Source organism: Arachis ipaensis, chromosome B6 (assembly GCF_059453495.1).
Source record: "Arachis ipaensis isolate K30076 ecotype BB chromosome B6, ASM5945349v1, whole genome shotgun sequence".
NCBI classification, from domain to species: Eukaryota; Viridiplantae; Streptophyta; class Magnoliopsida; order Fabales; family Fabaceae; genus Arachis; species Arachis ipaensis.
The window spans coordinates 27,332,004-27,342,169 of record NC_142441.1 but is presented as its reverse complement, the minus strand read 5'-3'; the positions used below and the strand labels follow the sequence as shown (position 1 = coordinate 27,342,169).

Below are 10,166 nucleotides of genomic sequence, written 5' to 3'. Positions count from 1 at the left end.
GACTCCCTTTTGGGCGTTTCAACGCCAACTACTCCCCTTTGGGCGTTGGACGTATGCCAGGAATAAGGTTGGTGGCTGGCGTTGAACGTCAGTTTTGGGCTTTCATTTCCAAATTAAAGTATAAACTATTATATATTTCTGGAAAGCCCTGGATGTTATCTTTCCATAGCCATTGAGAACATGCCATTTGGACTTCTATAGCTCCAGAAATGCTCCTTTGAGTGCATGGAGGTCAGATCCTGACAGCATCTGCAGTCCTTTCTCTGTCTCTGAATCAGACTTTTGCTCAAGCTCCTCAATTTCAGCCAGAAAATACCTGAAATCACATAAAATACAAAAACTCAAAGTAGAATCCAAAAATATGAATTTCGCACTAAAACCTATGAAAATATAATAAAACTTAAAAAAAACATAATGAAAACTATATGAAACTGATGCCAAAAAGCGTATAAAGTATCCGCTCATCAACTACCTTATACATGGCAGCCTTCTCTTCTCATGAGCTTGGCTTCTTCTGTGTCTTTGGGTAGGCTTCCCTCTTCAAGGAACTGTTGGATTGGTTTTATCCAAGAGGAGGGGCTCCTGGTGATGGTCCTAGGTGAAGCATAAAGCGATGGATGGCTCTTTCGCCAAGCTTTGAATGAGAGAGCGGTTTCTCGCACCAGGTTTGGTGCTGGCCAGTTTTAACAACAAGTTTGCTCTAGCATTCCTTTCCCTGGGAACGTGTTGCAGAACCACCTCATCAAAACTCCTACACAGTTGTTTAGTCTTTTTTAGGTACTTCTGCAACACCAGGTTGCAAGCTTGGTACGTTCTATTCACTTGGGCTGTTACGACCTGGGAGTCACTTTGATTTCGAGTCTTGCCACGCTGACTTTTTTTGCTAGCGTTAAGCCCCAAATCATGGCTTCGTACTTTGCTTGGGTTTTCAAAACTGGGAACTCAAACTTGATAGAATGCTCATAGGTCACCCCTTCTGAGTTCTCTAATATTATTCCTGCTCCACCAAAAGCTTGATTGGACACTCCGTCAACATGGAGCTTCCATCGTGTGATCAAAACCTCAGGGTTGTCACCGACTACTTTTGCTAGGAAGTTGACCATTGCTTGGGCTTTAATGGCGTGGAGAGGCTCGTACTAAATGTCGTACTAGGATAGCTCTATTTCCCAAGTCATCATCATCCCCATCAGATCGGGCTTCTGATCTGCTTGATCGCTTAGTCAGTTTTTACTGTCATTATATGTGCTTGAAAATATTGTCTTAGCCTCCAAGAAGAAATTAGTAGGGCAAAAGCCACATTTTATAGCCTTGTATACCTTAGCTCTGCCCCTTGGAGCACTTTATTTATGAAGTATACAGGTTGTTGCCATTCACCTTCTTCACGCAATAGAGCAGCGGCTAAGGCCTTTTCCGTTATCGCGAGGTACAGGTATAAGGGCTCCCCTTCCTTCAGCTTTCCAAGTATGGGAGGCACCGACAATATCCTCTTAAAGTGGTCAAAGGCCTCTTCGCAAGTCGGGCCCCACTCGAAGGTTATCCTCTTTTTCATCAGGTTAAAGAAAGGCAGTGCCTTGGCTGCCGAGGCGCCGAGAAAACTGAAAAGAGCTGTCAACCTTTTTACTAACCTTTGCACATCTTTTACACACTTAGGGCTTGCCATACAGAGCATGGCTTCACATTTCTCTGGGTTGGATTTAACCCCCCTCTGGGTGATCATGAATCAAGGAACTTCTACGCCTCCATGGTGAAAGCACATTTCAGGGGATTTAGCCTCATATTGTGTTCTCGGAGGGAATCGAAGATGACCTGCAAGTCGTCTACTAGAGACCACGGTTCTGCCATTTTGACAAGCATATCAACGACATAAACTTCCACCGACCTACCTATGTGATCCTTGAAGACCTTGTTCATCAGCCTTTGGTAGCACTATGTTCCTCCTGGTGTTATAAATGCCCTCTTCTCCTTGTCTGGTCGGTACATCGAGATCTGATTGTATCCCGAGTAAGTATCCATAAAACTCAAGAAATTGTATCTTGCCTCTGTATCCACCAAGGCGTCTATGTTGGAGAGGAGGAATGAGCCTTTTAGATAGGTCTTGTTAAAGTTCGAATAATCCACGCACATTCTCCATTTCTGGTCTGCCTTCTTTACAAGAACCACATTTGATAGCCACGTGGAGTAGTCTAATTCCCTTATGAAGTCGGCTTACAACAAGCAAGCCATCTGCTTGGCCACCTCGTTTTCTCTTTATGAGGAAATCTTTCTTTTCCTCTGCACGACAGGCCTTTCCCCCGGTTTTACAGCCAAGCGGTGGGACATAAAATCAGGGTCGGTTCTCGGCATATCGACTGGGGTCTAGGCAAAGAGGTCTCTGTTAGCTCGAATGACTTTGATCAGGTGTCTTTTTTGCTCGTATGGTAGGTTGCGGTTCACAAATGTGAATTTGTCCTCTGTCTCCCCTACCTGGAAATTTTCCAAGTCGCCTTGGGGCTCGGGCCTCGGGTGCTTGATGAGCGGATAATTTATACGCTTTTTGGCATTGTTTTTACATAGTTTTTAGTATGATTTAGTTAGTTTTTAGTATATTTTTATTAGTTTTTAAATAAAAATCACATTTCTGGACTTTACTATGAGTTTGTGTGTTTTTCTATGATTTCAGGTAATTTCTGACTGAATTTGAGAGACTTGAGCAAAAATCATATTCAGAGGTTGAAAAAGGATTGCAGATGCTGTTGGATTCTGACCTCCCTGCACTCAAAGTGGATTTTCTGGAGCTACAAGAGTCCAAATGGTGCGCTCTCAATTGCGTTGGAAATTAGACATCCAGGGCTTTCCAGAAATATATAATAGTTCATACTTTGCCTGAGTTTAAATGACGTAAACTGACATTCAACGCCAGATCTCTGCCCTATTCTGGAGTTAAACGCCAGAAACAGGTTGCAAAGCAGAGTTAAACACCAGAAACACGTTACAAACTGGCGTCTAACTCCAAGGAAGACCTCTACACATGAAAGCTTCAATGCTCAGCCCAAGCACACACAAAGTGGGCCTGAAAGTGGATTTCTACATTATTTACTCATTTCTGTAAACCCTAGTAACTAGTTTAGTATAAATAGAACTTTTTACTATTGTATTTGAATCTTTTGGATCATCTTTGGATTGTCTTTTGATCTTTTGATCACGTTTTGGGGGGGCTGGCCATTCGGCCATGCCTAGACCTTGTTCTTATGTATTTTCAACGGTAGAGTTTCTACACATCATAGATTAAGGTGTGGAGCTCTACTGTTCCTTGAGTATTAATGCGAAGTACTATTGTTTTTCTATTCAATTCAAGCTTATTCCTGTTCTAAGATATTCATTCTCACCCAAGAACATGATGAATGTGATGATTATGTGACGCTCATCACCATTCTCACCTATGAACGCGTGCCTGACAACCACTTCTGTTCTGTATGAAGACGACACAGAATGAGTATCTCTTAGATATCTAATACAGGGGACCGAGTCCGAGATATTAGAGTCTTCGTGGTATAAGTTAGAACCCATGGATGGCCATTCCTGAGATCCGGAAAGTCTAAACCTTGTCTGTGGTATTCCGAGTAGGATCTGGGAAGGGATGGCTGTGACGAGATTCAAACTTGCGAGTGTTGGGTGTAGTGATAGACGCAAAAGGATACTAAATCCTATTCCAGTATGATCGAGAACCGACAGATGATTAGCCATGCAGTGACAGTGTATTGGACCATTTTCATAGAGAGGACGGGATGTAGCCATTGACAACGATGATGCCCAACATAAAGCTTGCAATGGAAAGGAGTAGGAATGATTGGATGAAGACAGCAGGAAAGCAGAGGTTCAGGAGGAACAAAAGCATCTCTATACGCTTATCTGAAACTCTCACCAATGAATTACATAAGTATCTCTATCCTATTTTATATTTTAATTATATTTTAATTATCAATTCACCATAACCATTTGAATTCGCCTGATTGAGATTTACAAGGTGACCATAGCTTGCTTCAAGCTGACAATCTCCGTGGGATCGACCCTTACTCACGTAAGGTTTATTACTTGGATGACCCAGTGCACTTGCTGGTTAGTTGGGCGAAGTTGTGACAAAGAACTAAGATTATGAACGTGCGTATTAAGTTATTAGCGCCGTTACCAAGGAATGAACCGTCACGATTTCTGCGCACCAAGTTTTTGGTGTCGTTGCCGGGGATTGTTCGAGTTTGGACAACTGACGGTTCATCTTGTTGCTCAGATTAGGTAATTTTATTTTAATTTTAAGCCTTTTGTTTTTGTTCTTTTTATTTTCGAAAAATTTTCAAAAAAAATATATATTTTTCAAAAAAAAAATTTTAATTATGTTCTTCAGAATTTTTAAGAAGGAATTCTAGAGTTTCATGAAACATGTTGAAGCCTAGCTGGCTGTAAAGCCATGTCTAAATTTTTGGACCGAAGCTTCTACTCATCAGCACAGAAGCAAGTTGAATGAAGTATCAGCTGTTGTATGTCTGATTTGTATCTGCTAAAGCTTGGCTGGCCATTGGCCATGTCTAGTGTTTTGGACTGGAGCTTTCACTAAAAGCTTAGCTGGCTAGTAAGCCATGTCTAATTCCTAGACTGGAGTTTTAGACTAACATTGCAAGATTCCTGGAATTCCTATTAAAAATTTTGAAATCCTTATTTTTTCTTTTTCAAATAATTTTCGAAAAATACCAAAAATTTTAATAAAATCATAAAATCAAAAATAATTTGATGTTTGTTGTTTAAGTCTTGTGTCAGTTTTTAAGTTTGGTGTCAATTGCATGTTTATCTCTTTCTTGCATTTTTCGAAAATTCATGCATTGCATTCTTCATGATCTTCAAGTTGTTCTTGGTAAGTCTTCTTGTTTGATCCTTAAAATTTCTTGTTTTGTGTCTTTTCTTGTTTCTTATATGCATTTTTGAATTATTAATGTCTCAACATTAAAAATTTCTAAGTTTGGTGTCTTGCATGTTTTTCTTTTCTTAAAAATTTTCAAAAATAAGTTCTTGGTGTTCATCTTGACATTCAAAGTGTTCTTGGTGTTCATCTTGACATTCAAAGTGTTCTTGCATGCATTATGTGTTTTGATTCATAATTTTCATGTTTTGAGTCTTTTTTATTGTTTTTCTCTTTCATCATTAAAAATTTAAAAATAAAAAAAATATCTTTCCCTTTTTCATCTCATAAAATTCAAAAATTTGAGTTAACTTTTTCAAAAATTTTTAAAATTTAGTTGTTTCTTATGAGTCAAATCAAATTTTCAATTTAAAAACTCTATCTTTTTCAAATATTTTTCAAAAATCAAATCTTTTTCATTTTTTTTCTTTCATATTTTCGAAAATTTCAAATTGATTTTCAAAAATCTTTTTCTTATTTTGTTTCATAATTTCAAAATCTTTACTAACAATTAATGTGATTGATTCAAAATTTTTAAGTTTGTTACTTTTCTAGTAAGAAAGGTTCAATCTTTAAACTCTAGAATCATATATTTTTAGTTTCTTGTTAGTCAAGTAATCAACTTAGATTTCAAAAATCAAATCTTTTTAAATTTCTTTTTCAAATCTTTTTCAAATTAAGTTTCAATCACATCTTTTTCAAAATCAATTTCAAAATCTTTTCTAACTTCTTATCTTTTCAAATTTGATTTTCAAATCTTTTTCAATTAACTACTTGACTTTTTTTTTATTTAAAAAAAAAGTTCACTATTTCAATCATATCTTTTTCAAAACTATCTAACTAATTCTCTCTCTAATTTTCGAAAACCACCTTCCTCTTTTTCAAAATTTCTTTTTAATTAACTATTTGTTTTAAATTTTAGTCTGATTTAATTTTATTTTCCTTTCTTAATTTTCGAATTTTTAACTTTAATTTTAAAAATCAAAACAAAAATATTTTTCTTTTCTTTTCAATTATTTTCGAAAATTCTTCTCTCTCATCTCCTTCTAATTATTTATTCATCTACTAACACTTCTCTTCCACCCAAGTATTCGAACCCACTCTTCCCCTCTGTGTTTGGATTCTTATCTTTTCCTTCCTCTATTCTTCTCTTATTAATACTTACATAAGGAATCTCTCTACTGTGGCAAAGAGGATCTCTATTATTTTCTGTTCTCTTCTTTTTCATATGAGCAGGAACAAGGATAAGAACATTCTTGTTGAGGCTGATCCTGAACCTGAAAGGACTCTAAAGAGGAAGCTAAGGGAAGTTAAAGCACAACTCTCTAGAGAAAATCTGACAGAAATTTTCGAAAAAGAAGGAGACATGGCCGAAAATAATAACAATGCAAGGAAGATGTTTGGTGACTTTACTGCACCAAATTCCAATTTACATGGAAGAAGCATCTCAATCCCTGCCATTGGAGCAAACAATTTTGAGCTAAAGCCTCAATTAGTTTCTCTGATGCAACAGAACTACAAGTTTCATGGACTTCCATCAGAAGATCCTTTTCAGTTCTTAACTGAATTCTTGCAGATCTGTGATACTGTTAAGACCAATGGGGTTGACTCCGAGGTCTACAGGCTTATGCTTTTCCCATTTGCTGTAAGAGACAGAGCTAGAGTATGGTTGGACTCTCAACCTAAGGATAGCCTGAACTCTTGGGATAAGCTGGTCACGGCTTTCTTAGCCAAGTTCTTTCCTCCTCAAAAGCTTAGTAAGCTTAGAGTGGATGTTCAAACCTTCAAATAGAAAGAAGGTGAATCCCTCTATGAAGCTTGGGAGAGATATAAGGAACTGACCAAAAAGTGTCCCTCTGACATGCTTTCAAAATGGACCATCCTGGATATATTCTATGATGGTCTGTCTGAATTATCTAAGATGTCATTGGACCATTCTGTAGGTGGATCCATTCATCTAAAGAAAATGCCTGCAGAAGCTCAAGAACTCATTGACATGGTTGCAAATAACCAGTTCATGTACACTTCTGAAAGGAATCCTGTGAGTAATGGGACGCCTCTGAGGAAGGGAGTTCTTGAAATTAATGCTCTAAATGCCATATTGGCTCAGAATAAAATATTGACTCAGCAAGTCAATATGATCTCTCAGAGTCTGAATGGATTGAAGGAATCATCCAACAGTACTATAGAGGCATCTTCTGAAGAAGAAGCTTATGATCCTGAGAACCCTGCAATAGCAGAGGTGAATTACATGGGTGAACCCTATGGAAACACCTATAATCCCTCATGGAGAAATCATCCAAATTTCTCATGGAAGGATCAACAAAAGCCTCAACAAGGCTTTAATAATGGTGGAAGAAACAGGTTTAGCAATAGCAAACCTTTTCCATCATCCACTCAGTAACAGGCAGAGAATTCTGAGCAGAATCCTTCTAGCTTAGCAAATATAGTCTCTGATCTATCTAAGGCCACTCTAAGTTTCATGAATGAAACAAGGTCCTCCATTAGAAATTTGGAGGCACAAGTGGGCCAGCTGAGTAAAAGGGTCACTGAAACTCCTCCTAGTACTCTCCCAAGCAATACAGAAGAAAATCCAAAGAGAGAGTGCAAGGCCATTGATTTGACCATCATGGCCGAACCTACAAGGGAGGAGGAGGACGTGAATCCTAGTGAGGAAGACCTCCTGGGACGTTCAATGACCAATAAGGAGTTTCCCTTTGAGGAACCAAAGGAATCTGAGGCTCATCTAGAGACCATAGAGATTCTATTGAACCTCCTTCTGCCCTTCATGAGCTCTGATGATTATTCTTCTTCTGAAGAGAATGAAGACGTTACTGAAGAGCAAGTTGCTAAGTACCTTGGTGCAATCATGAAGCTGAATGCCAAATTATTTGGTAATGAGACTTGGAAAGATGAACCTCCCTTGCTCACCAATGAACTAAATGCATTGGATAGGCAGAAATTACCTCAAAAGAAATAGGATCCTGGTAAATTCCTAATTCCCTGTAACATAGGCACCATGACCTTTGAGAAGGCTCTGTGTGACCTGGAGTCAGGAATAAACTTAATGCCACTCTCTGTAATGGAGAAGCTTGGGATCTTTGAGGTTCAAGCTGCCAGAATCTCATTAGAGATGGCAGACAACTCAAAAAGACAGGCTTATGGACAAGTAGAGGACGTATTAGTAAAGGTTGAAGGCCTTTACATCCCTACTAATTTCATAATCCTAGACACTGGGAAGGAAGATGATGAATCCATCATCTTTGGAAGACCCTTCCTAGCCACAGCAAGAGCTGTGATTGATGTGGACAGAGGAGAATTAGTCCTTCAACTGAATGAGGACAACCTTGTGTTTAAAGCTCAAGGATCTCCTTCTGTAACCATGGAGAGGAAGTATGAAAAGCTTCTCTCACTACAGATTCAACCAAAGCCCCCACAGTCAAACTCTAAGTTTAGTGTTGGGAGGCCACAACCAAACTCTAAGTTTGGTGTTGAACCCCCACATTCAAACTCTAAGTTTGGTGTTGGGAGGTTCCAACAATGCTCTGAATATCTCTGAGGCTCTATGAGAGCTCACTATCAAGCTATTGACATTAAAGAAGCACTTGTTGGGAGGCAACCCAATGTTATTTAATTATATCTATTTTATTTTATTATTATTTCGTGTTTTATTAGGTTGATGATCATGTGGAGTCACAAAAACTACTGAAAAATAAAAAAACAGAATGAAAAATAGCTTTAAAAATAGCTCACCCTGGAGGAAGAACTTACTGGCATTTAAACGTCAGTAAGAAGCATCAAACTGGCGTTTAACGCCAGAAAGAAGCATCAAGCTGGCGTTAAACGCCAGAAACAAGCACCAGACTGGCGTTTAACGCCAGAACAGAGCATGGAAGTGGCGTTAAACGCCAGAAACAAGCAGCAAGCTGGCGTTTAACGCCAGACATGCACTCTAAGGGTGTTTTACACGCCTAATTGGAGCAGGGATGTTAAGTCCTTGACCCACTGGATCTGTGGAACCCACAGGATCCCCACCTATCCCACCTCTTTCCCTCTCCTCCATTTTTCTTCCCCGAACAAACATTTTAAGTTTGGTATGGTAAAAGCATTGCTTTTATTTTTCCATAACCATTAATGGCACCTAAGGCCAGAGAAACCTCTAGAAAGAGGAAAGGGAAGACAAAAGCTTCCACCTCCGAGTCATGGGAGATGGAGAGATTCATCTCAAGGGTCCATAGCTCAGTAATAGAGCATTTGACTGCACAACAAGAGAGCCCACTCATGGACCTCAACAAGAGCATGAGGAAATTCCTCACCATGAAATCCCTGAGATGCCTCAAGGAATGCACTTCCCTCCACAGAATTATTGGGAGCAAATCAACACCTCCCTAGGAGAATTAAGTTCCAACATAGGACAACTAAGGATGGAAAACCAAGAGCACTCCATTATTCTCCATGAGATTAGAGAAGATCAAAGAGCTATGAGGGAGGAGCAACAAAGGCAAGGAACAAACATAGAGGAGCTCAAGAGCACCATTGGTTCTTCAAGAAGAAGAAGACGCCACCCTCACTAAGGTGGACCTGTTCCTTAATCTCTTTGTCTATTTATTTTTCTCTGTTTTTCGTTTACTATGCTTTATGTTTATGTTTGTGTCTTATTACATGATCATTAGTATTTAAGTGTCTATGTCTTAAAGCTATGAATGTCCTATGAATCCATCACCTTTCTTAAATGAAAAATGCTTTAATTGCAAAAGAACAAGAAGTACATGAATTTCGAATTCATCCTTGAAATTAGTTTAATTATTTTGATGTGGTAACAATACTTTTTGTTTTCTGAATGAATACTTGAACAGTGCATATGTCTTTTGATATTGTTGTTTATGAATGTTAAATATGTTGCCTCTTGAAAGAATGATGAAAAGGAGAAATGTTATTGATAATCTGAAAAATCATAAAAATAATTCTTGAAGCAAGAAAAAGGAGTGAAGAACAAAGCTTGCAGAAAAAAATATGCGAAAAAAAAAGAAAAAAAGAGAAAAATGCGAAAAAAAAGAAAAAAAAGAAAAAGAAAAAGCAAGCAGAAAAATCCAAAAGCTCTTTAAACCAAAAGGCAAGAGCAAAAAGCCAATAGCCCTTAAAACCAAAAGGCAAGAGTAATAAAAAGGATCCAAGGCTTTGAGCATCAGTGGATAGGAGGGCCTAAAGGAATAAAATCCTAGCCTAAGCGGCTAAACCA

At 38.3% G+C, this 10,166-nt stretch overlaps 1 non-coding gene across 1 annotated transcript; it reads right to left on the bottom strand.

Annotated features, from left to right (window-relative positions):
* Positions 1–6,686: 6,686 nt before the first annotated feature.
* LOC148554958 (small nucleolar RNA R71) lies at positions 6,687–6,794 on the bottom strand. Its single transcript, XR_015887134.1, has one exon. It is a non-coding gene; the product is annotated as a small nucleolar RNA R71 (small nucleolar RNA).
* Positions 6,795–10,166: the final 3,372 nt, after the last annotated feature.